This window comes from Peromyscus californicus, unplaced genomic scaffold (genome assembly GCF_007827085.1).
Source record: "Peromyscus californicus insignis strain IS unplaced genomic scaffold, ASM782708v3 Scaffold_7__1_contigs__length_154581171, whole genome shotgun sequence".
Lineage (NCBI taxonomy): Eukaryota > Metazoa > Chordata > Mammalia > Rodentia > Cricetidae > Peromyscus > Peromyscus californicus.
The window spans coordinates 94,173,639-94,200,308 of NW_026294595.1; the positions used below are offsets into that span (position 1 = coordinate 94,173,639).

The 26,670-nt window shown below is 43.0% G+C and overlaps 1 protein-coding gene across 5 annotated transcripts in view; it reads left to right on the top strand.

Moving 5' to 3' along the window:
* The first annotated feature begins 17,110 nt into the window (after positions 1-17,110).
* Positions 17,111-26,670, top strand: part of Mga (MAX dimerization protein MGA) — an 82,358-nt gene continuing 72,798 nt past the window's right edge. Inside the window, exon 1 of one of the 5 annotated variants that reach the window (XM_052722689.1) lies at positions 17,111-17,234. The gene's annotated coding sequence lies outside the window, so the exon portion shown is untranslated. The other 4 variants (XM_052722688.1, XM_052722695.1, XM_052722694.1 and 1 more) reach the window with 4 other exon arrangements.

Genomic DNA, 26,670 nt, shown 5'->3' on the forward strand with positions numbered 1-26,670 from the left:
TATGCTCTACCGACTGAGCTAGCCAGGATCGGAGTTTAAGGCCAACCTGAACTATAGAGCAAGTTTGAGGCGTCAATGATGACATCCTCTTTGAGGAAATAAAAAAGAGAAGGTTGTTAAGTTGGACTTAATAAACATTTTTTAAAGATTTATTTATTTATTTAATGTACACTGGTGTTTTGTCTGTATATATTCTGTGTGAGAGTGTTGAATCCCCTGGAAGTGTAATTACAGACCATCGTGATCTTCCATGTGGTTGCGGGGGATTGAATCCAGGTCCTCTGGAAGAGTAGCCTATGCTCTAATAAACATTTTGTTTTCCTTCCTTCTTTCCTTCCTCCTTCGTTCCTTCCTGTCTTTTTATGATAGGATCTCACTATGTAGCCCTTGGTGACTCGAAATTCACTATGTAGACTAGATGACTTGGTTACTTTTCTATGGTTGTGATAAAACATCATGACCTTAATAAGGAGTTTAATTGGGCTTATGGTTCCAGAGTGTTAGAATCTATGATGTTGAGGGTGTGGATGTAAGGATTCTGTCCTTAATTATGTCACCAGCCTGCAACGTCGTCCCAGCCTAAAAAGCGGGTGGGCCCTCTGTGCGTTCCTCTTTTCTTTCTGCTTTCTCTCCTTCCGTCTGTTCTCTCTCTCTCTCTCCCTCTCTCCCAATAAAGCTCTAAAAAGGTAACCATGACTCGTGACTCTGACCGTCACCGATACATCCAGCACTCTCCTCCAGCACTCTGCTCCACCAGCATGGCCACCGCAGGCAGTGGCCAGCCATGAGCACCGCAGAGTAACCAACAATGGAGGCAGGCAGCTGGAGCAGCAATTGAAAATTCACATCTCATTGCATAGGCAGGGAGACCTCAAGCCCACCTCCAGTGACACAGCTCCTCTAACAAGGTCATACTTGTTAATCCTTCCAAACAGCCACCAGTCAGGGTGAAAGGACCAAGCAGATGCCATAGCAGGCTGCTCAGTCTTCTCTCAGAGATCAGGCCTCAATTTCAGCTTCCTGAGACTTGAGCAAACAGTTCCTGGAAGGGCCACGAATAAAACACACAGCCCTTGCAGTAGCTCCCTTTCTGCACATACTCTGACTGTTCAAGCTTCAGCCAATTGTTTACTGTCTGCGACCTCTCACTAAGTTAGAGCTATGTTCATGGGTCAAGGCCTGGGCCACTGAGCCAGCCCCCACAGTCAGTCCGTGCTAGGCCAGCCACCCTCCATGGCAGCTCAAGGACAGAGCCTGGGACTTATGCAGGCCTGCCCAAAAATAAATAACTGTAACCCCCAACAAACCCTGTTGTACCAGTGTCACGAAACCCACAGAGACCACCAAGGAGCCACTTTCCGATGCAAGCACATAAGGGTCCTTTTATTCAGGTTCAACCTGGGCCACCGCACGGCAGATGGAAGGAAATGTGGTGGCGGCCACGAGCCCAGGTGTAGAGAGTTTTTATAGGGAAAACCACAAGCCAGGAATTGGCAATTTGGGATTGGGTAGAAAGGGCAAGGTGATTTTTTGAAACTATTGGTCTAGACTTTGGGCGAGAAACCACAACGTGCTGAATAGGAATATCTGGACTGCTCAGAAGGATTATCTAGATATCTCCAAGGGCCATAAACCAGACAGGATGTCTGCAGGAGGATACTGCTCTGTATCCATTTGAGTTGTCATGGCACATTCCTGAGCCTGTAAAGTTAAGTCTAGGCCTTCACTACCCTAGCCAATTAAAAGTTACTAACATGATTGCCACTCAAATAAACCAATCCTGAGTCTATTCCTATGTGGTCTGTAGACCCCGAGCCCCCCTTGCTTTAAAAACCCTGCCCCGTCGGGCAGTGGTGGCGCACGCCTTTAATCCCAGCACTCGGGAGGCAGAGCCAGGCGGATCTCTGTGAGTTCGAGGCCAGCCTGGACTACCAAGTGAGTTCCAGGAAAGGCGCAAAGCTACACAGAGAAACCCTGTCTCGAAAAACCAAAAAAAAAAAAAAAAAAAAAAAAAAAAACAAAAAAAAAACCTGCCCCATTGCTACTCGGGGTCTCTCCTGCTCTGCTGCTGCGTCAGACAGACGTCCCGAGTTAACTCATAACAATACAAAGACTCTTTGCTTTTGCATCGGATTCGGTCTCTTGGTGGTCTTTGGGGGACTCTGGGTACAACAAGGGACCAAATCTTCAAATATATGAACCTGGGCCATTTTTGTTCAAACCACCATACCAGAATGGCCTCAAATTAGTCAATTTTTAAAAAAATAATATATTTTTATTTTATGTTCATTGGTGCTTCACCTGCATGTATGTCTGTGCGAAGGTGTCAGAAGGCCAGGAACTGGAGTTACAGACAGCTGTGAGCTGCCATGTGGGTGCTGGGAATTGAACCCGGGTCCTCTGGAGGAGCAGTCAGTGCTCTCGACCACTGAGCCATCTCTCCAGCCCCCAGCCAATGTTTTTAATGGCTTATTTATTTTATGTGTATGTGTGTGCACCCAAGTATATGTGTAGGCCTCACCAGTGGTCAGGTCCCTCCCCTGAGGAGCTCCAACTGCCAGGTTCCACCCACAGAACACTCTAACTGTCCTATTGGTTGGACCCTGCCTCTACCCCACAGAGTAAAAAGCCCAAGCTCTGGACTTGAAATCTCACTAAACCACATCCTGGAAAGCTTCACCCTGAAAAGTTCCACCCCCTCCACCAGAAACACTATATAAACCCTGCCTTCTGTTCAGTTCCCTGCTCTTTCTCACCTGAGCAGAGACAGCTGACCTGTTTTTTTCCCTCCTAACAAATCTCTTGTATGAGGTTTGTTGTGCAGTGTGACTTTGTGGTATTATTAGTTGGATCCTGACTGCCAGGATACCTTTCCATCTGAACTGTAATGCTCATAATATGTATGTGTTTATATGCCTGCAGGTACCTGAGGACAGGAGAGGGCATTGGACCCCCTGGATCTAGAGTTACAGGTGGTTGTGAGCTGCTTGATATGGGTGCTAGGAACCAAACCCAGGTCCATGGCAAGAGTAGCATGTACTCTTACCCTCAAAAAAAAAAGTGTTTCTAAGCCTGACGATGGTGGTGCACACCTTTAATCCAGCACTTGGGAGACAGAAGCAGGTGGATCTCTGTGAGTTTGAGGCCAGCCTGGTCTACAAAGTGAGCTCCAGGACACCTAGGACTATTACACAGAAACACCCTGTCTCAGGGGGATAAAAGTTTCTCCAGCCTTACTCAGTGTTCTGCTTTTTTGGATGTTTGAGATTCGGTCTTGCCTTGTAGTCCCAGCTGCCAATTGATGGCCATTTCTTTACCTTTGCTTCCTGAATACTAGGATTAGAGATGTATTCCATCACAACCAAGTGTATAGGTCCATTAAAAAAATTGTGTGCATGAGTGTGTGTGCACATGTTCTCATGCAGGTTGGAAGAAAACTTCAGGGAGTCATTTCTCTTCTTCCACCCCGGGTTCCTGGGATAAACTCAGGTCATCTTGCTTGTTCAGCAAGCACCTTTACCTGCTGACCTATCTTACTCAGGATCAATCTTTTTAACGGAGAATTTTATTTTGTTTGCTTTGGTTATTTGAGAGAAGGTCTCCTGTGTAGTCTCAACTGGCCTAGACTTCAGTATGTAGACCAGGCTAGCCTCAAACTCTAGAGAATGATCTCCTCTGCCTCCTAAAAGTTTAGATTAAAGGTGCGTGTCTCTATTCCTGGCTGATAACTCATTTCTTCCTTCCTTCCTTCCTTCCTTCCTTCCTTCCTTCCTTCCTTCCTTCCTTCCTTCCTTCCTTCCTTCCTTCCTCCTTCCCTCCCTTCCTTCCTTCCTTCCTTCCTTCCTTCCTTCCTTCCTTTCTTTCTTTTTTTTCCAAGACAGGGTTTCTCTGTGTAGCCTTGACCATCCTGGAACGCACTCTGTAGCCCAGGCTGGCCTTGAACTCACAGAGATCCACCTGCCTCTGCCTCCTGAGTGCTGGGATTAAAGGCGTGCGCCGCCCAACCACTTATTTTTTTTTAAACGAAGACTCTGTCTGTCTGTCTGTCTATAGTTATGTGCATGTTGGTGCACTGAGTGCAAAGCCTGCAGAGGCCAGAAGAGGGCATCAGATTCCCTAGAGCTGGAGTCATAGGTGGTTGTCAGCTGCCCAATGTGGGTGCTGGGAACCAAACTCAGGCTCTGGAAGAACAGCGAGCGTATTTAACCACGGAGCTTTATCTGCAGGCCCTTAGCTCATTTCCTTTTTGTCGCCAAATGTTCGTTTTATACAGATACACTATACTTCATTTGTTCACCTATTTGAGAGACCTCAGTTGCTCCCAATTTTTGGCAATTATAAATAAAACTTTCAAAACATCTGTAAGCGGTTTTATGTGTAGACATAAGCTTTCAGCTTATTTGGGTAATTACCTAAGAATATGATTTGCTGGACTTTATAGTAGGGATATTTTTAGCTTGTGTTTCTCTGTGTAACAGCCCTGGCTGTCCTGGAACAAACTGGCCTTGAACTTACAGAGATTTACCTGCCACTGCCTCTGGGGTATTGGAATTAAAGGTGTGTGCCACCACTGCCTGGCATATTTAGCTTTCTAAGAAACTGCATAACTTCCAAATCCACTGCATATTTTGTATTTCTATTAGTAGTGAATAAGATTTTCTGTTTCTCCACATCATCACCAGAATTTGGAGGTATCAACATTTTGGATTTTAGACATTCTAATAGGAGTACTGTGGTATCTCATGCATTTGTTTTTTAATAAAAACTGTGATAAAGTTGCTATTTCACCACTTTAAGTATAGTTTTGTGGGATTCAATACAGTCATAATGTGTTCATTCCTCCCTGGAGCCCCCGGCACTCTGACATTCTCTCACTTTTCTTTCAAAAATTTAATTCACTCTGATGAAAAAAATAAGTATTTATTTATTTTTTATTGACACAGGGTTTCTCTGTGTAGCCCGGGCTGTCCTGGAACTCCGTAGACCAGGCTGGCTTCAAATTCAGATATCTGCCTGCCTCTGCCTCCCAAATGCTTAGTATGAGCCACCACGCCTGGTCACAGTATTTACTTTTGTGTATATGTACCTGTATGGAGTGTGTGTGTGTGTTTGTGTGTCTGTGTACTTGTGTGTGGGAGCATGTGAGTGCCATGATGCACATGTGTAGGTCAAAGGACAACCTCAGGTATTGGTCCTTACCATCTTCCTGCCTTGTTTTTGAGGCAGAGTCTCTCTTATTTCCCACTGTGCACAGTGCCCAAGGCGGACTTCCTTAGAATTCTCCCATCTTGTTTCTCATCCTGTTTCGGGAGTGCTGGGATTATATCTAGGTTTTACACAGGTTCTGGGGATCCAAATTCATGTGGTGAAGCTTCTGTAGCAAGTGCTTTTACACATATTTTTGTGGCCCAAACGGTTTTTATTTTAATTAATTACTATTGTTTATATTAATAATTTATTATTATTATTTTGGAGCACATGTAGTCATGTGGTCTGAAGACAATTTGCAGGAGTTGGTTCTTTTCTTCCATTATGTGAGTCCCAGAGATTGAACTTTAGTCTTCAAGGCTAGGAAGCAAGGGCCCTTATCTGCTGAGCCATCTTCTAGCTCGTAAGTCATTGCTAATGCATCCTCTACTTCATGCTTGGTGAGTTAAAAAAAAAAAAATGTTGCTGCTATTGAGGATTAAACCTAAAACTCCAAGCATGCCAGTGAATCAGTCCTCCACCACTGATCTACAACCCCCAGAGGTTTTCATTTTTTTCTGTGTAGTCCAGGTTAGCCTTGAATTCACTATATACTCCAAGCTGATCTCAAACATCTCTTTCTCCAGAGTGCTGAAATTAAAGACATGTATCACCAATACCTTGTACATTTACTTCCTTTTGAAGGTGAATAATGGGGATTGGAGAGATGGCTTAGCAGTTAAGAGCACGGGAAGCTCTTACAGAGATTTTGGTTTGATTCTCAGCACCCACATGACAGCTCATAAGTATCTATAACTCCAGTCCCAGGGAATTCGTTGCCCTCTTCTGGCCTCTTTGGGCACTGCATTGATGTGGTGCACAAACTTGTAGGCAAAATACCCATGATCTTTTTAAAAAATTTTTTATTTTATTTTTTATGTATGAATGCTCTGTCTGCTTGCACACCTGCAGGCCAGAAGAGGGCACCAGATTCCATTATAGATGGTTGTGAACCACCATGTGGTTGCTGGGAACTGAACTCAGGACCTCTGGAAGAACAGTCAGTGCTCTTAACCCCTGAGCCATCTCACCAGCCCCAATCTTTTTTTTTTTTTAATTAAAAAAGATGCTGGGTGGTGGTGCACACCTTTAATTTCAGCACTCCAGAGTCGTTGGCAGATGAATCTCTGAGGTCAGCCTGGTGTACAGAGCAAGTTCTAGGACAGCCAGGGCTATATATAGTGAAACTCTGTCTTAAAAAACAAAACAAAACAAAAACAAGAAACAAGAAATTAAAAATCTGACTAATATCTTCATATATATATAATGAATTTTTATATATCCATTCATTTATTGATGGATATTTGCTGTTTCTACTTTTCAAATGTTGCCAATAATGTTGCTGTGACTGTTGGTGTACAAATAATCTCTTTAAGACTCTGTTTGCTCTGACCCATGACTATAATGCCAGCATTCAGGAGATAGAGGCAGGTAGAATTCTGTGGCCAGTTTGGTCTACATTTTGAGTTCCAGGCCAGCTTGAGCAGCATAGTGAGATCCTATTATTATTATTTTTTTAATAACAGCAACAAAAACCCATCTACTTTTAGAGCTGGGTATAGTGGCGAAGTTATGTGGTTCTGTTACTTGGAAGGAGGAAGCAGATGGATCGAGAGTTTAAGGTCATCTTTGAGCACACAGTTTTAGGCTAGCCTGGGATCAAGAGACTGTCTCCAAAACAACAATAAAACCCAAACAAATCTGGGTGTTGCAAAGCACAGCACTGGAGAGGCAGGTGGATCTCTGTGAGTTCGAAACCAGCCTGCTCTACATAGGAGTTCCAGTACATCCAGGGCTACATACAGAAACCCTGCGTCAAAAACAAAAATGGAAAACAAGACCCTGCCTTCAATTCCTTTGAGTACATGCCGGATGTGAGATTACTGGACCATATGGCACTTTATTTTTAATTTTTTGAAGAAATGCCATACTGTTTTCCACAGCAGCTGCATCATTTTACACTCCCACCAGCAATCCACAAGGGTTCCAATTTCTCCACATCCTTGACAATTTTTTTGACAATTTTTAAAATTAATTTTATTAAATTAAAAAGATTTATTTTTTTCTTCTTTTTTTTGGGCAAAAAGATTTATTTTTAATCACGTGTATGTGTGGTTTTTGTGGGGCTATGTGCACATGACTGTGATTACCCATGGAGGACAGAGAGGAAGCTGGTTGTACTAGAGCTGCATATACCATATACCAGGTAGTTGTGACCAGCTTGATCTGGGTGCTGGGATCTGAATTCTGGTCCTCTGGAAGAGTAGAATGTGCTCTTAACTGCTGACCTGGCTCTCTAGTCCCTATTTGTTATTTCATAGTAGTCTACCATTGAGTTAGAATCAAGTTCCAACATTTTTTTAAAAATATGGTCTCACTTATGTAGCCCTGGCTGGCCTGGAACTTACTATGAAGACTCATAGAAACCTACCTGCCTCTGCCCCTGAGTGCTGGTATTAAAGGTATGTGCTACCACCCCAATTCCCCTTTCAAGATAGGGTCTTAACCTGGAACTCACTTGAACTTGTGATTCTCTTGCCTGCTTCCCAATTGTGAGCTACCAAACTTGGCTCTTTTTAAAATATTACATTTGTGTGTGTGTGTGTGTGTGTGTGTGTGTGTGTGTGTGTGTGTGTGTGTGTATGGGTACATATGTGCCACAGCAAGAACGTGGAGGTCAAGAGATAACTTGGGGAGTTGATTCTCTCCTTCCACCTTTGTGGATCCTGGGATTAAATGCACGTTATCAGGCTTGGTGGCAGGGGCTTTTATCCACTGACCTAAATTGTCTGCCACATTTTAAATTTTACCAATTTTTATGTGTATGAGTGTTTTGCCTACATGTAGGTCTGTGTATCACTGGATGCTTGGTGCCCTCTGAGTTCAGAAGGGCCATTGGATCTCCTGGAACTAGAGTTACAGCTGTGAACCATTACATGGGAACTCAAATCCAGGTTCTCTGAATGAGCAGTCAAAGCTCTTAACCATGGAGCCATCCCTCCAGCCCCCTATTTTGTTTTTTATTTTGAGACAGGGCTCCTGAACGTATACAGCTGAAGCTGGCCTTGCATTCCTGATCCTCCCGCCTCTACCTACCGCCTGCTGGGGTCACAGGCGTGTACCCCACTAACAGCTCTACTTCTTCTAAAAAGACGATTACTTACGTGTGTGAATGTGTGTGTTGATGTGTTTCTATGCCGTGACGATAGATTCTGGGGGCTGGAGAGATGGCTCAGCAGTTAAGAGCACTCACTGCTCTTATAGAGGACCAGAGCTCAGTCCTGACGCAGCACTCACATGATGGCTCACAACCACCTATAATTCGAGTTCCAGAGGATCTGGTGCCCTATTCTGATGTCCACATGCACCAGGCACACATGGTACATATATGTACATGCAGGCAAAAGACTCATATACATAAAAAATAAAAATAAACATTAAAAAAGACAGTCCCTTTATTTAGTCTTAACTGTCCTGGAACTTTCTATGTATATTTGGTTGGCCTGGAACTCACAGAGATTCCTCTTGCTTCTGCCTGGCAATAAACAAATATTTTACAACCAACCAAAAATTTGATATAATATCTAAAATGCTTGGTACTTTTGTTGACAAAAGAGGGGAAAGGCAGGCAGGGAGAGAAAAAAGAAGCTAAGGGCCCTAGCCTGGTGGCACACACCTTTAATCCTGGCACTTGAGAGGCAGAGACAGAGAGATCTCTGTGAATTCAGGACTAACCTGGTCTACATAGTGAATTCCAGGCCATCCAGAGCTTCACAGCTAGCCACTATCAAAAGAAGAGGAGGAGGAGGAAGAGAAAGAGAGAAGAAATTTGAAACTGTGTGTAGCACAAATCTTAATTGGCCTTCACAAAAATCCAGAGCCAGATATTAGGGTAAATGCTGAAAGGAACAAGCCACAGCCTCCTCTTACCTCACCAACTTCTCAGACGAAAGAACCAAGCTCCTTTCTCCTCCTGCCTTATATTTCTTTCTCTGCCCAGCCATATCACTTCCTGCCTCCACCTCCCTAGTGCTGGGATTAAAGGCGTGTGTGCCTCCAAAGTACTGAGACCAAAGACCTGAGATCCCAACTGCTGGGATTAAAAGCATGCGCCGCCGGGTGGTGGTGGCGCACGCCTTTAATCCCAGCACTCAGGAGGCAGAGGCAGGCGGATCTCTGTGAGTTCGAGGCCAGCCTGGTCTACAGCGCGAGATCCAGGAAAGGCGCAAAGCTACACAGAGAAACCCTGTCTCGAAAAACCAAAAAAAAAAAAAAAAAAAAAAAAGCATGCGCCACCACCGCCCGGCTTTTTTTTTTTTCTGTATTTGTTAACAAGGAAAACACTATAACCATCTAGTCTTCAACTCCAGAGAACCGAGAAGGAAATATTATCTGAGTAAGCAGGAAGTGCAAGCAAGCAACTTCCAAAAAATTGTGAGAAATGACAGAAACAGCTGACTGCCTGGACAGTCACCCAATGTTCCTCTGCAACATTGGGGCATCCACCTTCTGCCTACAGGCCTAGCATATCTTACAGACTTTTCTGTGAAGCAGGATATTCTGAAGGACTGTCCTACCTTGTCTTGGCAAAGTTCAGCAGTCCTTTCTTTTGTGTCCTGCTTGTCCCATTTGGACAGCATACTGTCAGTAGTCAAGGTAAGGGCATTTTCTTGCCCAGTAGCTAACTTTTGCCACAAAGAAAGTAAACTCTATATGGAGTTTGTTCAATACCCATCATCTTTTCTGAAGTAGATTGGTGCTGCCAGGAGTAGACATGTCTCATTGTCATAAAAAAAAAGAACCTATGTTATTAAACATTTTAAATGCCATATTCTGTCCATCTCTGAAGTGTTTGAAGATGACCTATCTAAAATATATCTCTGTTTGACCTTGAAAACATACCTAATATGACTACAAGTTTGATTGTAATATGTGACTAATTACTAACCTGCATTTCTTTATTATCCTAAGTAGTTTGTAATAATAACTTTCAAGGACTAGAAATTTGCATTACATTGTTAAATGAGATGTAAAGGAACAATACCTTGAACAAGATCAGAAGTGTATGCATAGTATGTTCTAACAAAAATAATCTCAATTGTGTATCAATATACAAAGATCCATATCAATGTAAAATATTTAAAATGAGTAGCTGCAAAAACACCACAAAACCCCCAAGTATTTGCTTTTTAAAAGTAGATTCAATAATCTACCCTTTGTCCTATCATTTATATATTCCTTTTTCCTTTTTTTTTAAAACAAGTACCCTGAATCTAATCTCCTTCTTTTAACTTTTTTCCTGACCATTACCAATAGCAACTGGAAACCATCCTAAGTGATGACAAATATCCATAACCCATTCAAAGATCAAAAACCACCCACCCCACCTCTTGGGAATGTGGGCATCCTGTTCTTAAGTTTACTTCCTGCTGTCTGGGGGTGATGGCATCTTTAGGGAATCCTGAAAAGAAAAAGTTGGGTTCATTGTCAAGTTCTGTGAGAGGTAGCTGTATCATTTGTTGTCTAGTCTCTGTGTAATGGGAAAGTTCAGGGCTTGTCTCAAGTCTGTGAAGCTGGATTATTTTAGCTAGCCACCTTGAGATTGTTCTGAGCAGTTTATAGTCTAAAGCCAATCTTTGGGTGGTTTTTTCAGCTTAGTGGTGTTATCATAGTCCACGTGGAATCGTTGTTGTGTGGCCCCATCATCCTTTTGGAGACTTCAAAGGTTGATGTTAGGTATGGTCATAATTCATTGCAGAAAACTTAAACATTTTAAATATCATATGCAGCAGATCTCAAAGAGGTTAAAGGATCAACATTTGTTATAAACATCCAGAGTACAAAAACTTAATTCTTAGTTACCTGATAGAGACTTAAACCTGAAATCTTGTACAGGAAGATACATGAAGCCTTTTTCTAGAATTAGTTAGTACTCTATATCACCATTAATATCATGACAAAAAGTTTAAAATATATATTAATCTTATAAATTTTGAGATAATATTTATACCTAAAGAAAAGCTTTAAAGAGTCAAAATAAAACCAAAGGATTATGAGATTAGTGGCAATAAAATAGTCCCTAATTTTCTGTTTTTCTTCTATTCCATATCAGGTGGCTCTTCTGATGTGAGACAGAGATTTTAGCTTTTACTTTAACAAGCGCGCTTGGGTTTGGAGAAGGAGAGAGCCACACTCTAACTCCAAATTTTTAATTGAACTGGGACTACAAAAAGACTATTTGTATTATGTGTCTGTAGAGAACAGCAGAAACAAACATTTGGGAAAATTTATGAAATTTTATCCTGTTGAAAATGTGATATATCAATAGGCCAATTTACTCTTTTTCTTGGGACATTTTTTTTTTCCTGGATGATTTGTCCTTTTTCTTCACATGTCTCAGTTGTCCAATGGTCTTCAGATTCCTTAGCTGGATGCCTTTATTCTCCTGAAAATACAAACAAAACCCTTTCCCAACCCTAATTTTGGGAAAGTTTCCTTATGGCAAGTTATATCTGATCAAATGAAAACCATCTGTAGTTGTGTAAGTTAGTTTAAATTAAATGGCCACCCTGGTTGATGAACTATCACCTCTTCTAATTAAGAGGTCTCTCTTGTTCAAATCGAACCTTTATCAATTTTGATGGTATCCACAGCTTTTCTTCTCCTGGGGAAACAACTGTGGAAATGACTTTGATAACCGCAAACAAAAAGGGCTGGCCATGGAATACAAAATCCAGCCGATACCCAAGGAAATTAAAAACCAAGTTCTCAGGTCCCTGATTACCAGCCACAGTAACTTTTATTCCTTATGACTGAAGGAAACTAACGAGAGGACTTTAAGCTTGCTCTTTAACCATCCCATGGTTTTCAGGAAGTTCATTTGGTATCCAGCAGGCATAAGATCGGTTTGGTGGAATTTGATTTTTCGAGACAGGGTTTCTCTGTGTAGCTTTGCGCCTTTTCCTGGAACTCACTTGGTAGCCCAGGCTGGCCTCGAACTCACAGAGATCTGCCTGGCTCTGCCTCCCGAGTGCTGGGATTAAAGGCGTGCGCCACCACTGCCCAGCGGTTTGGTGGAATTTGAAAACGTTGGGTAAGAGCCAGGTGTGGTGGCGCCCGCCTCTTATCCCAGCACTCGGGAGGCAGAGGCAGGTGGATTTCTGTGAGTTTGAGGCCAGCCTGGTCTACAGAGTGAGTTCCAGGACAGCCAGAGCTATATAGTGAGACCCTTTTTCAACACCCCCTACCCAAGCCCCACACAAATGGGTAGGCTGTTGCTGCCAGAGGTATTTTGTAGCAGCATTTTGTCAGGTCATTTCAGTGGCTGGTGAAGTAAAGACAAACTTTTTGGGAAGAACTGAAAAAGCCCAGTGTTTCTGTAGACTTAGTAAACTATGAAATATAAATACCTTAATTTTTGCTTAATAAACTTTTATTTGTAGTCATAAAAAAGAAAGAAAATAGGGGCTGGAGAGATGGCTCAGTGGTTAAGAGCACTGCCTGCTCTTCCAGAGGTCCTGAGTTCAACTCCCAGCACCCACATGGTGGCTCACAACCATCTCTAGTGGGATCTGATGCCCTCTTCTGGCATGAAGTTGTACATGTATATAAAGCACTCATATACATTAATAAATAAATAAAAATCTTAAAAAAAAGAAAGAAAATAAAACAAGATCATAATATAAAAAATGACTGGTTGGGCACAGAGGCACAATTTTAGCACTTCGGAGGCAGAGGTAGGAGGCTTACAAGTTGGAGGCCGGCCTGAACTAAGTAGTGAGATGTTTTAAAAAACAAATTAAAAAAAAATGGGGAGCCAGGCGGTGGTGGCGCGGCTTTTAATCCCAGCACTCGGGAGGCAGAGGCAATCGTGTCTCTGTAAGTTTGAGGCCAGCCTGATCTACAGAGTAAGTTCCAGGACAGCCAAGGCTACACAGAGAAACCTTGTCTCCAAAAATAAAAAAATAAAAAAAAAATGGGGCTGGCAAGATGGTTCAGTGAGTGCCTGCTGACAAGTCTGACCGTCTGATCCCTCAGACCCACGTGATGGAAGGAGAGAACCACTCCCCAAGTTGTCCTCTGACATCAGGCTTGTCACCTGCACCATGACACACATAAAGAAGTAAAACTAAAAATAAAACCAAAAGACGCTAGACATGCCCCTCCCCAAAATAAAGGGTCCCTAACCAAGGTTCTGGTGAATGGTCCCTCTTTGGGCTCATCAGTTACCTCAGACAGTTGTCTCTTGATGCTGCTAGGCTGTTGTCTCCTCTGCTCCCCCCCCCCCTGCTTCCTCTTCCTCTCTCTGTGCGGTACTGAGGATCCAAAGCCTCTCACAGGCTACATAAGCACTCCCTGGATAAGCCGAGTCCCTGGCTCCTGGCCCCTCCTTCCTCAGCAGTGCTAAGGATTAAACCCTGGGTTTGGGGCATGCTAGTGCTCTACCACGTGGATACACACCCAGTCCTTAGTTTCTTGAGACATTTTGCTACGTAGCCCAGGCTAGCTTCAAATTCTTGCTCCTCCTGCCTCAGTCCCCCAAGTGTTGTGATTGCAAGGGTGCCACCATGCCAAGAGTTTCCAAGTTTGTGTCACAACTGACCCCTTTCTTTACCAGATTGGATTTTCGGGCTCTAGCCACTTCTGTTTTTGTGTCACTGAGTGTGTTCTGTGTTGTAACAGACAAGTGCAAATCTGAGAGTCTCATCGCAAGTTATAGCTTGCTCACACTACATAGTCACTGCAGACGGATTGGGGTAATCTGCTCTGTGTCATCCTCCTAAGAGACCAAGGCTGACGGAATAACCACCAGGTGGAGCATTGCTCAGAGCCGAAGGGAAGACAGAATGGCTGAACTCTGTCTGATAATTAAAGTTTTTTTCCCAGAAGTGATGCACAAAATTCCCATTCATATTTTATTGGTAAAAATCACATACTCACTCCCCACTTACAAGGCACTAGGATGAATAATTATACCATATTCTTTGAAGCTGTGATAAGTAAAATATTTGAGAATAGTATGAAAATTATTTTTAGCATTCAGGAGGCAGAGGCAGTAGGATTGCCATGAATTTGAGTCAGTCTGGGTTATATAGTGAGTATCAGCCAAGCCCCTATCTCAAAACCCCAAACAAAACAAAGCAAAACAAACAAAAAACCCCAAAACACCCTCACCCAAAACAACAACAACCCCAAAACACCCTCACCCAAAACAACAACAAGGTATGGTGGCGCATGCCTTTAACCTCAGCACTTAGGAGGCAGAGGCAGGAGGTTTTCTGTGAGTTTGAGGCCAGCCTAGTCTACATAATGAGTTCCAGGACAGCCAGAGCTACATAGTGAGATCCTGTTTAAAAATAAATAAATAAAAACTAACCAAATAAATAAATAAAAAGAAAAGAAAGAAAAAAACCCACTTGGGGTAGGAGGTAATGTAATGGTATGTTTCCCAACAGATGGACAGAACTAAGAAGTCTCAAAGAGATCTGTAGTATAAGAATCTGTTAGTGTTCCTCGAGCACTGTCTAGGGGAGGGGAAGAACAAAATAATCAGGACAAATTCAAGAATATGTTATACTATGCCAGGCATGGCGTACCTTCAATCCCAGGACTGGGGATGTAGAGGCAGGTGGAACTCTGTGAGTTCAAAGCAAACCTGATCTACACAGTGAGTTCCAGGACTCAGGAAGAGAGACCCTGTCTCAAAAGGAATATATATATAATATATATAATATATATTATATATATATATATGAAAGAAAAGAGAATATATTGTACTGCCCAGACAGGGTATAGTACACCTTTAATCCTAGCACTCTGGAGGCAGATCTCTGTGAGTTCGAGGACAACCTGATTTCCATAGAAATTCCCAGAGCAGCTAAGGCTATCCAGTGAGACCCTGTCTTAAGAAAACAAACAAGGCCGGGCGGTGGTGGCGCACGCCTTTAATCCCAGCACTCGGGAGGCAGAGCCAGGCGGATCTCTGTGAGTTCGAGGCCAGCCTGGACTACCAAGTGAGTTCCAGGAAAGGCGCAAAGCTACACAGAGAAACCCTGTCTCGAAAAACCAAAAAAAAAAAAAAAAAAAAAAAAAAAAGAAAACAAACAAATAGGGACTGGAGAGATGGCACAGTGATCACAACACTCGTTACTCCTGCAGAGGTTTGTTTCCCAACATTTACACGGGGGTGGTAGTGGGGAACAGTCTGTAACTCCAGTTCCAGAAGATCTGATGCCCTCTTCTGGTCTTTCTATGGGCACTAGGCACTCATGTGCTACACATGCATGCATGCATGCAGGCAAAACACTCATATACATAAAATAAAAATTAAAAAAATCTTAAAAAAAGAAAGAATATGCTGTACTGGATAGAGAACAGGACTGTAGTTTAAATGCAACCATCACCAACAATTACTACTGACAATCCAATACTAGGTAAGAGTGTCCCTAGTTCATTCGTTCTTTCTTTCTTTCTTTCTTTTTGCTAAAGGAAATGGATATTAAAAAAAAAGTTCCAAAATCTGTTCATCGTCATAGCCCAGGAATTGAATCACGAACTGTTACATGTATAGATTTTAAAGCTCTATTACAGCCCATGGAGTTTATTTTTGAGATAAAGTGCCATGTATTCTTGAGTGGTCTCAAACTGGCTGTAGCTAAGGATGATCTAGAATTTTTGGCCTTCTTGCTTCTGCCTCCCGAGTGCTGAGATTACAGATGTGTGCCACTAAACACGGTCTATCTGGGGTGCTGAGGACTGAACTTAAGGCTTTCTGGATGCTAGACAAGCACTCTCCCAACTGGGCTACATGCCTAGCTCTAGACAGTAGGTATTAAACCCAGCTCACCATTTTCCTAGAGAACACATTAATATCTATTTTCTCTGATGCCCATGAAACACTGAGGGATGGTAATGTAAGTATAGTAGCTTTCTCTCAGAGTTGTTGCTAGAATTAAATATAAAGAGTGGAATTTTTTTATAAAGTTCAATAGATATGATGTTTATTTAATGCTTTTGGTTTCTTGTCCAGGAATTAATTTTGTGGTATTTAATTAGAGTGATGAAGTACCCTGTAACCAGGAGCGTGCACTGTACTTTGGGTTTTGGCTTGTAATATTATACCTATTAACTAACTTCTAGTCTACAAATATAAGCTTGTGAGAGCCAGGACTAGTCAAATTTCTCAAGCTGATCATCAAAGCCGGTAAGTGTAGTTCAGAGTAGACGAGGTGTGAATTTTTTAAAGCAGGGGCTTCATTGTGGGTAGAATACTAGGTTTGGCTCAGCGGTAAACTTGCTAGTGCATTACAAAACCAACTCGTTCTAGCGTAAGCCACCTCTTCTTAGTGTTAGCACACAGGTTTTTTTTTCCTAATTCCAATGTGCTACAAATAGTTTAGGCAAACCAGGGCCTAAGCTAGGGACATGCTGTCGATCTTTAAAAAAAAAAAAAACAACACAAAAAACAACCCTACTCCTCCTATTTCCCCAACAACAAGCTTATTGAGAATGTCGGCTATTCCTAGAGAAATTTTAAGAATTACAACCATTCTTAAGTGGAGATTGTGGAAGACCGTGTTCAAGTTAGCATTCTAGTCCACTGACCACGAAAGGGTGGTGGTTCTCGTAGGTGAACACCCTTGCTATTTTTCTACAATATTCACTAAGTCAGAACTGCTCCACGAAGGCAGGCTGAGCGGTTTTCCCAGGAACACACCAATCAAACAAGTACGGGAGGAGGGACTGAAAGTGCCTAGTGTACTGTCTCAGTCCGTCCGGTAATTACTCAAACCGCCTCGTCCTGGGACCGGCTTTCAAAGGGACACCAAAGCAAAACCCGAGAGGTGACAGCCAGGAAAACGGGAGAGGTGGCTTTCCCGGCATGCTCTGCAGCACACTGAGGGGCGCCAGACGCATCCCGGCGTGCAACGGGGAGCGCCCAAGGGCGATGGTTCACGGCTCCTGGAGGGGCAGGCGAAGTTAAGCCGGTAGGTGTGATCTTACTTAGTTTCGGGACCCCGCTTTCTCGGCTCCCCGCTACGGATACTACCCGGTAAAGGGCAGACGGAGGTCTTGTGGCCACGCTCCCCTTGCGCGTGCAAGCCACTTTCGGTGCCGCTTCGAGCACCGTGCCAGGTGATTAGCGGCTGTGGGCGGGCCTGCGAGCAGCACGTGACTGGGCCTGGCAGCCAATGACCGGCCGGGTGGTCCGGCAGCGCGACGATCCCGGGACCCCGGAGCGGCGCGGCGTGGGCCGACTCCCGTCCACCCGGCAGGTACGCGCAGGCGCCTCGTTTGTCGCACGCTCCGTTCGTCCCTACGCGCCCAGTAGCGTGCACTCGGCCCGAGGCGTTGAGAGTCTGTCGTGGGTGTTTTCGTGGGCAGGGGGACGGCGAGGGTGAGTTGGAGGGGGGGGTGTGGGTGGGCGCCGTGGCGTCACGTGCGCAGCACAGCCTATCGCAGGCCGAGGCGCACCCGCAGCCCTCCTGGCGCCCCGGGGTGCGACGTGTTCCGTGAGGCTCGGGCGGGCCCTCACGGTTGCAGCGCTCTTTCGAAGCGCGTGTGCGGCCTGGGAAATCTGGCTGCGACGCGGCGTGCGCTCGGCTCCCGCGCGAGCACGGACGACAAGTTCTCGGCAAAATGGCTGCTGGAAACAGGCGCCTAGCAGGGGCAACGCTGGGGCCGCGTGAAGGTCACATGACGAGGTTGGCAGCGCGTGCTGCTGGCGCGGGGAAGGGGGAGGCGCGGGGCGTGGCGAGTCACGTGGCCGCGGCTCGCGAGCCTGTGATTTCGAGCGACTCTGCGGAGGCCTGATGGTCGGCGTTTACCCCTCCCTCCTCGAAGGGTGGCGAGCCTCGGTGAGGAGCGGTGCGGTGCAGTGCAGGAGTGAACCTTACTCGATCTGGGAGGCTAGATACAGGGTCCCCGCCTTTGGCCAGTTTTGTAATCTTCCTCTTTATATTTTAGCAAGGTAGAGATGATTGTTCCTTACGGTCTTAGGAGGACCGGCCCCTGATTCCCTGGCCTCAGTTACGTGCAGATAACCAAAAGAACAGGCGGTGATGGGAAGTTAGGCTCAGTTCACAGAATGCTTGCTTAGAATAATTTAGAGTGTCTTAGGATAGGCCCTTGATTCCATATCACACAGCGAACAAATTACTGATATTTATTACCGGACAAGGTTTTCTCGAAAAGACCTCCCTCAACCACTCCATCTACCTTTTCATTTTGAGGCTATGTAGACCAGGCTGGCTTCGAGTTCACAGAGATTTTGTTCAAGTGCTGGAGTTAAAGGCATGTACCACCATGCCCACTGGCCTTACCTGTCTTGATCAGTTCCATTTCTGCTGTATATTTGTTTCATAAAGCTTTCTGAAAGGGCCTAGACTTAACACTTATAAAAAATTTGAAGTGTCCTACCATCCAGCCTTTGTTTTTGTTTTTTTTTTTTTTTATCAAGGTCAAGGTTTTGTAGAAATGAAAAACTTACAAATTATACATTGCCAATCAGTACTAATAACACAGTTTGTAATTTTTTTTTTTTAACTTTTAGAGACAGGGTCTCTATGTAGTTGTGGTTGCCCTGGGTCTTGCCCTGTAGACCAGGGTGGGCTTGAACTCACCGAGATCTTTTTTCTCTGCCTCTCCAGTCCTGGGACTAAAGGTGTGCACCACATCATGCCTGGCAAATAACACACTTAACATTTTTTATTTTGGGGGGGAGCCAGGGATCAAACCCAGGGGCTCAAGCATCCTAGACAAGAACTCAACCACTGAACTTCACCTCTATGTACTACTGTTTATATTTCATAGTATCTTTTGGTTTAATCTTAAAATGCTTTGGAATTTTGTGGGAACAGAATTTGGAAAACATTCATTGAGCAGTCAATAGCTGTCACTTTTGAATAATTACACAAATAGCTAACTATTTTTTGGTTTCTTGAGACAGGGTTTCTCTGTGTAGCCTGACCATCCTGGAACTCACTCTGTAGACCAGGCTGGATTCAAACTCAGAGATCTACCTGCCTCTGCCTCCCAAATACTGGGACTAAAGGATGCGCCACCACGGCCCAGCAATAACTAATAGCGTTTTTATAGCATAGTGTTCGAAGTATTGTGTATGTTCTTTTTCTTTTCAATTTCTTGTCTGTTTGGAGACAGGGTCCCATGTAGGCCATATGGATCTCGAACTTACTGTGTAGCTAGGGATGATCTTGGATTTCTGATTCTCCTGCTTCTATCTCTTGTGTTCCTGGATTACAGGTGTGTGTCACAATACCCAAATCTGGTCTATTCGATACTGGAATGGAACCCAGGGCTTCCTGCATGCTAAGGCAAGCATTCTATCAGCTGACCTACATGTCAAGTCTTCCAAAATTCATTGGAAAAATACAGCTACAGAGTAGGAGAATTTTTAAATTAAATTTTAGTTTAAATTGTGTTTGTCTTTCTGCCCTTAGGGGCCAGAGGCATTGGCTGTCCCTAGAGCTAGAAGAGTTCCAGTCAGTTGTGAGCTGCCTGATGTGGGTGTTGGGAAATAAACTCAGGTCCTCGGAAAGAACAGTAAATGCTCTTAGCACTGAACCATCTCTCCAGCCTTTAGGAACATTTATGAAAAAGAAAACTGAGCATGGCTTCTTTGTATTAGTGAATATACAAAAAACCTTTAATGATCAAAAGGTTAGTCTGTAATCTCAGCTCTCTAGAAGGAGGTAGGCTAGTCTGGGTTACATACTGCCCCTTCTATCAAAACAGAAAACCAGCGAACATAAGTTAAGTAGTAACCTTGGAGGAGACAGGGCAATGGAACAAAATAATGACTGTAGAAACAGAAGGTAATTTAGTATTGCAAAGGTAGCATTTCATACACTGTGTGAAATGTTCCAAAATTATCTTGGACCATTGAGCTAATCATTTGGGGGGGAAAAATTCTTACCTTAACATTTAAATCAAACTCAGATGAATTAATTATTTAAATATAAAAGGTGAATTAGGACCGGGCAGTGATGGTTTACTCATTTAATCCCAGCACTCAGGCAGAGGCAGGCAGATCTCTGTGAGTTCGAGGCCAGCCTGGTCTACAGAGTGAGTTTCAGGACAGGAACCAAAATTACACAGAGAAACCCTGCTTCAAACCCTCCCCCACTCCCAAAATTAGAAAATTACTTCTTTGGGGCCATGTGAGTGGTGTGTATGCTTGTAATGCCAGTATTTTTGAAAGTAAAGAGGTGAATGATGAGTTTTAGGCCACCAGGGGCTGTGTGGTGAGTCTTGTCTTGATTAAAAAACAAGATTACTGCTTGGAAAAAAACTGAGGAAACAGCAGGTGAGGGCACATGCCTATAGTCTCAGCACTTGGGAAGCAGAGGTGGGATTGCCCCAGGTTCAGGGATAGACCGAGATGGCTCAGTGGGTAAAGCTGTTTCCCCCACGCCGGACAGTTGGAGTTCAGTCCCTGGAACACACATGGTAGAAGGAGGGAACTAGCTCCCTCAGGTTATCTATCCTCTGATTCTCCATGTCCACCGTGACATGCACCTACCAATACACATTTCAATACACTGACACACACAGCAGATAAATAAATGTTAAAAAGAACAGAACAGTAAAGATTCAGATTTGTGAAAGGGAAAAATAAATGTTGCCTTCAAAACTTATTTTGAGATCAAAGTTTTGCTTTGTTGCCCAGATTGGCTTGGAATTCTACCCTTTTGCCTCAGTTTCTTGAGTAGATAGAATTGAGCAGTAATACTAGAACATAATACTTTTTATAGCTATAGTCTTGTTCCTGTGTTTTTCCATCACCATTTTTATTTCTTTCTACCTGTCTAGATTTGTCTCAAAGTTGCTATGTAGCTGAGACTGGTCTTGAGCTCTTGACCTTCCTGCCCTAGCAGGAATACTGCCAATGCCTAAATACTGGAATTTCAGGCCCATGCCACCATACTCACTTTGGCTCTTAGCTTGATAGTTTCTCAGAGTTTGCTTGTTTTTGATGACTCTGATAGTTCTTGCTATGTATTCCTGGCCTCTATATAGAGGTCTTATAAGACTGGTCTTAAACTTGGAATGATCCTCCTACATTTTCCTCTTGAGTGCTGAGATTTGGTTAGATATTTTGAGGTTGAGATGCCTACTAGAAAGCCAGGGGTAGCGACTGTTGAATAGGAAGTGTGCAAATTTTGACCTCAGAGTTGAGCGTGGTAGCACATGTACCTTGATCCCAGCATTCAAGAGGCAGAGGAAGGCAGAGCTCTTTGAATTCAAGGGCAGCCTGGTCTACCTAGGAAGTTCCAGGCTAGCCAGGGCTACATAGTGAGATCTCTGTCTTTTTTGTTGTTATTTTTTTAAGACAGGGTTTCTCTGTGTAGCCCTGGCCATCTTGGAACTCTTTGTAGACCAGGCTGGCCTTAAACTCCGAGATTCACCTGCCTCTGCCTCCTGAGGGATGGGATTAAAGGGGGTGTGCCACCCCCTCTTTTTTTTCCCACTTCTATTTAAAAAAATTTATTTTTATTTATATGTATGTGTGAGTATATGAATGTAACATATGTGCTGGTTCCCTTGGAGGGCAGAGGAGGGGAGTCATAGCCCCTTGAGCTGGAGTTACAGGCTGTTGTGAGCTGCTGGGAACTGAACTTGGATTCTTTGACAAGGCAGTGAGTAAGCACTTACAACCTCTGAGCCATCTTTTCAAGCCCCTATTTCTATTCTTGATCAAGAATAAATTTCGTTTGCTACTTAGTTATAGAGGGTTTTGTTATTATTTTGTGTTAGGTTTTCTATTGCTATAATAAAATACCTTGACCAAAATCAACTTGGGGAGGAAAGGGTCTATTTCATCTTATAGTTTATAGTCCATTCAGGGAAATCAGGGTGGGAACTCAAGACAGGAACATGGAGGTAGGAACTGAAAGAATACTGCTTACTGATTTGTTCCTCATGGCTTGCTTAGCCTGTTTCTTATACCATCCTGCCCACCTGCCCAGGGGTGCCACCATCCCTAGAGTTGGACCCTCCCACATCAGTCATTAATCAAGAAAGTGCTCCACAGACTTGCCTACGTAGAGGACATCTTATTTGAGGCATTTTCTCAATTGAGAGTTTTCTTTCCAGAAAACTGTAACTTGTGTCAAGTTGTTAAAACAAACAAACAAAAAAAATTACTAGGGCATGTTTCAATAATTTCAAGAGGGGAAAAGGACCTGGTTTGGAATTGAAAATTGGGAGAAAGTTAATTTTTTAAAAAACAAAAATTAGTAGAATTTTACTTGAGAGGTGGGAGGCCAAGAGTTCAAGGTCAGCATTGGCTGCATGGTACCTTGTCTGAAAACAAAACACAAAAAAACAAAAGTCAGGATAACACCCATCATCCCAGTACATGGGAAGCCGAGCAGCAGGTCATCTTAGATTCAAGGTTAGCTTGAGTTGCACAGTAAGTTACATGACAGGCTGGACTACACAGTGAGACCCTGTCTCAAAAAAGTCAAGAGCATTCAGGAGGCAGAGACAGCTGATCTCAGAGTTTGAGGCCAGCCTGGTCTACAGAGTGAGTTTCAGGACAGCTAGGACTACACAGAAAAACTCTGACTCCAAAAAAAAACCCAAAACCAAAGAAAGAAAGAAAAGAAAGGGGCTTGAGAGATGGCTCAGCAGTTCAGAGCACTGTTCTTGTAGAGGACCCGAGTTCAGTTCCCACCACCTGTGTCAGGTGGCTGACAACTGCCTAGAACTCCAGAGCCAGGATGTCTAATGCCTCTGGGGTGTGTGTGTGTGTGTGTGTGTGTGTGTGTGTGTGTGTGTGTGTGTGTGTGTGTTCATACACTCCTACTTGTGTATGGATAGGCAGTTTTCAGGAGTCCATTTTCTTCTTTGCCATGTGGATTCCAGGGATCAGTGAAGGTCCCCAGGTTTGAAAGCAAGCACCCTGACCTACTTAGACATCTCACCAGTCCGATTTCCTTTCTTTAGGAGGTCTGTCTGTCCGTGGCTAACTTGAAAGACAAGACTTTATCTCCTTTTGGTGGCTGCTGGGATTTTCACCTAACCTGTATTATGTATTTTTTCTCTTAAATTTTAATGAAAGTGTACTTGTGCTTTAAAAAAAATTAAGATTCGGTAGCAATGTGTTTTCTCCCAATTTGGATGGGTAGAAGTTGATCTCTTACTGCATTTCCTTTCCCAGAGCGGTTGTTTTTACTTTTGCTTATAATACAATATAAAATTACTTGGCATTTTCATTGCCTTACTTATTTGTGCTTGGCATGTGGTAGATGCTTAATGATAATACTTAGAAAGTTTATGAGTTCTTTTATTTGACAAAGAAGTAAATTAAAATTACATCTGGGGATGTAGCTCAGTTGGTAGAGTGCTTGCCTAGAATGCACAGATCCATGATACCACATGATAACATGGTGACACATACCTGTAATCCAACCACTTGGGAGGTGGAGGCAGGAGGATCAGGAGTTCAGGGTCATCCTTGACTACATAGTGAGTTGGAGGCCAGCCCGGGCTACTTGAGACCCTGTCTCAAAGTCTTAAAAACACAAAAACAGATTTCCTACAATATATAATCATAGACTCCTAGCTGCTTTTTCAGACTGTTATTATTATGGCAAGTTTTAGTTCCACTGATACTCATTGTGATACAAGTTAGCCAGTACAGAGTTTGAAGAAATAGTGTAGGGAGTCGGTTCAAAGACGTGGCAGGAGTGGTTTTAGTCTCCAGGGCTGAATAATGCTGCTTCTTTGGAGGCAGCTGTTATAATAGAGTCTCCCTTCCCTTGCCCACTTTCCCACCTACCTTCTCAGTAGTCAAGAATTCTATTTTAACATTACATATGTACTTTGAGCACTTTGCTAGAAAAGGAACCTAATGTAATAAATCCAGTAGACTCAGCAGTCCACCCCAGGAATGTCCTTTCAATTGTTGCATAGAAGGAGGATTAATGGTGTGAATTGTAGGTGTGAGAGTTTCAGTCTGTGAGCTCAAAGTAGAGTTGATTATTTTGTTATTCAGCATGTATTCAGCACCTTCCATCTATGGGCAGGCCACATAGGAGGTGTCCCTGAGGAGCCTAAAAAAGACATAAAAGACAATTCCCTGTATGGAGAGCTTGGCTAATTGTTGAGGAACTCAAACATAATAATAAAAAGTAGTTTGATCTTAACAAGAAATATGTCACTAAAAGCAGAGTGGTATGGTACATATGTCAAGGACTTGAACTTCTTAAATCCATAATTATGTTCTCAAGAGTTATATGCAGTCTTATGCCAGTTTTCAGCTTTTTCTTCTTCCTGAATTGAAGGTTGATTCTACAGTGTTCTTGCCCCAGTATCTCAAGTGTTGAGATTGCAGTAACTACCACACTCAGCTAATTTTCATCATTTGAACTTGACTTGCAAATTCTTATGCATATAATTTCTCTCTCTCTCTCTCTGTCTCTAATGCACCTGTATTCTCATTTTTGGTGTTTGTGTGCATGTGTGTCTTCCTCAATCATTTTACACCTTATTTTTTATGTGTACTTTGTTAGTGTGGATGTGTGCAAATGTCTGTGTGGGTATGCATACACAGAGGTCTCCATGGGAATGAAGGTCCAAGATCCTTGTTGGATCTCTTTCCATCTTTATTCTTTATTTTTTCTCCACCACTAGGTCTCTTACTGAGCCCGAAGCCCATTCTGCTTTCCTGTCTCCTCCTGCCTTATATACTTTTCTCCGCCCTGCCATATCACTTCCTTCTTAGTTCTGGGATTAAAGGCGCGTGTGCTTCCCAAGCAAAGGCATGAGATCTCAAGTGCTGGGATTAAAGGCGTGTGATTCCCAAGTACTGGGATTAAATGTGTGTGCCATCACTGCCTGGCTCTGTTTCTCTCTTAGACTGAAATCAATCTCATGTAATCCAGGGTGGTTTTGAACTCTGATATCCAAGTGCTAGGATTAAAGGTGTGTGCCACCACTGCCTGACCTCTATGTTTAATCTAGTGGCTTGTTCTGTTCTCTGATCTTCAGGCAAATTTTATTAGGGTACACAATATATTACCAAAGATGAACCTGTTCCTACAACCTCTCACCTATATTCCTGTAAGTAACCCCAGTTAAGCTCATTGGTTCACCAAATTGAACTTTGATGGTATCCGTACTTTGGTCTGTTGTGTGCTCCCTGTCTGGGGTGAGTAGATATGTGTGTTGTGTCTCTCCAGGAAAAGTTTTTTTTTTTTTTTTAATACAACAGGACCCTTTCTCAAAAAACAAAACCAAAAGCTTAAGATCATATGAGATCTCACCTGAAAACTTAAGCTGTTTATCTTACTGGTGTTTTGTCTAATAAGGTGAGAAAAGATAAGTTGGCTTTTTATTTTCATTCTCATAACTGGAAAAATAACTAGAAGTATATTTATTTTTACCACTTGTACATATGGGTGTTATTGTTCTAGTGTTGTTAAATTGTGTATTATGGCTCATGCCTGTGATCCAAGCACTTTGGAGGCTGCAAAGGATTGCCATGAGTTCCATCCAAACTGGACTACAGAGTTAGATCTTGTCTGAAAAAAAAGAACATGAAAAATATAAAACATCACAAAACAAGTACTATTAGAAGATAAGCTAGCCTTGGGGAACATAACGACTTTTTCTGTTAGGCACAGTAGGCATAGTGCCTAGAACCATAGTAGTTTTAGGATCTATGATCGTTTTTTAGTTTCTCTTAAAGGTAGGGAAAAAAATTAAGACATATCCCTGAAATTATGGGTGAAAAAAAATACATTTTGTTTTTCTTCTTCTTCTTTTTTTTTTTTTCCCCGAGACAGGGTTTCTCTGGGTAGTTTTGGTGCCTGTCCTGGATCTCGCTCTGTAGACCAGGCTGGCCTCAAATTCACAGAGCTCCACCTGGCTCTGCCTCCTGAGTGCTGAGATTAAAGGTGTGGGCTACCACTGCCTTGCTGAAAGAAAATATTTCAATATATAACTTTTGCAACAATGCAGTCATAACAATCATATGATTTTAATTAATTTTTTTTTGTTGTTGTTTTGTTTGTTTTTCGAGACAAGATTTTTCTGGTCAGTTTCAGGGACTTCCTGAAGCTGTGGTGAGTTGTTTACCTTTCTACTTAAGGGCTTCTTGAAGGATGAAATGTTTCAATACTGAGAGGAAACTGTTACACAACAGTAGCCTAGCTGGCTTTATACTCTAAGACCCACCTGCCTCTGCCTACCGAATGTTGGGATTAAAGGCATGCGCCACCATTGCCCAGCTAGTTTTTCTTTTTTATAGCTCTGACAAATATTTAACAGTATAGAGTATTTGAATAGGTGAATTTATATCATGAGTTTCATGGACTTCGAGAAATATTATATTGTGCAAGTGCCCAGGCTCATTTCATAGGGAAGTAACCAATATATAATCTGCTTTCCTGTTTA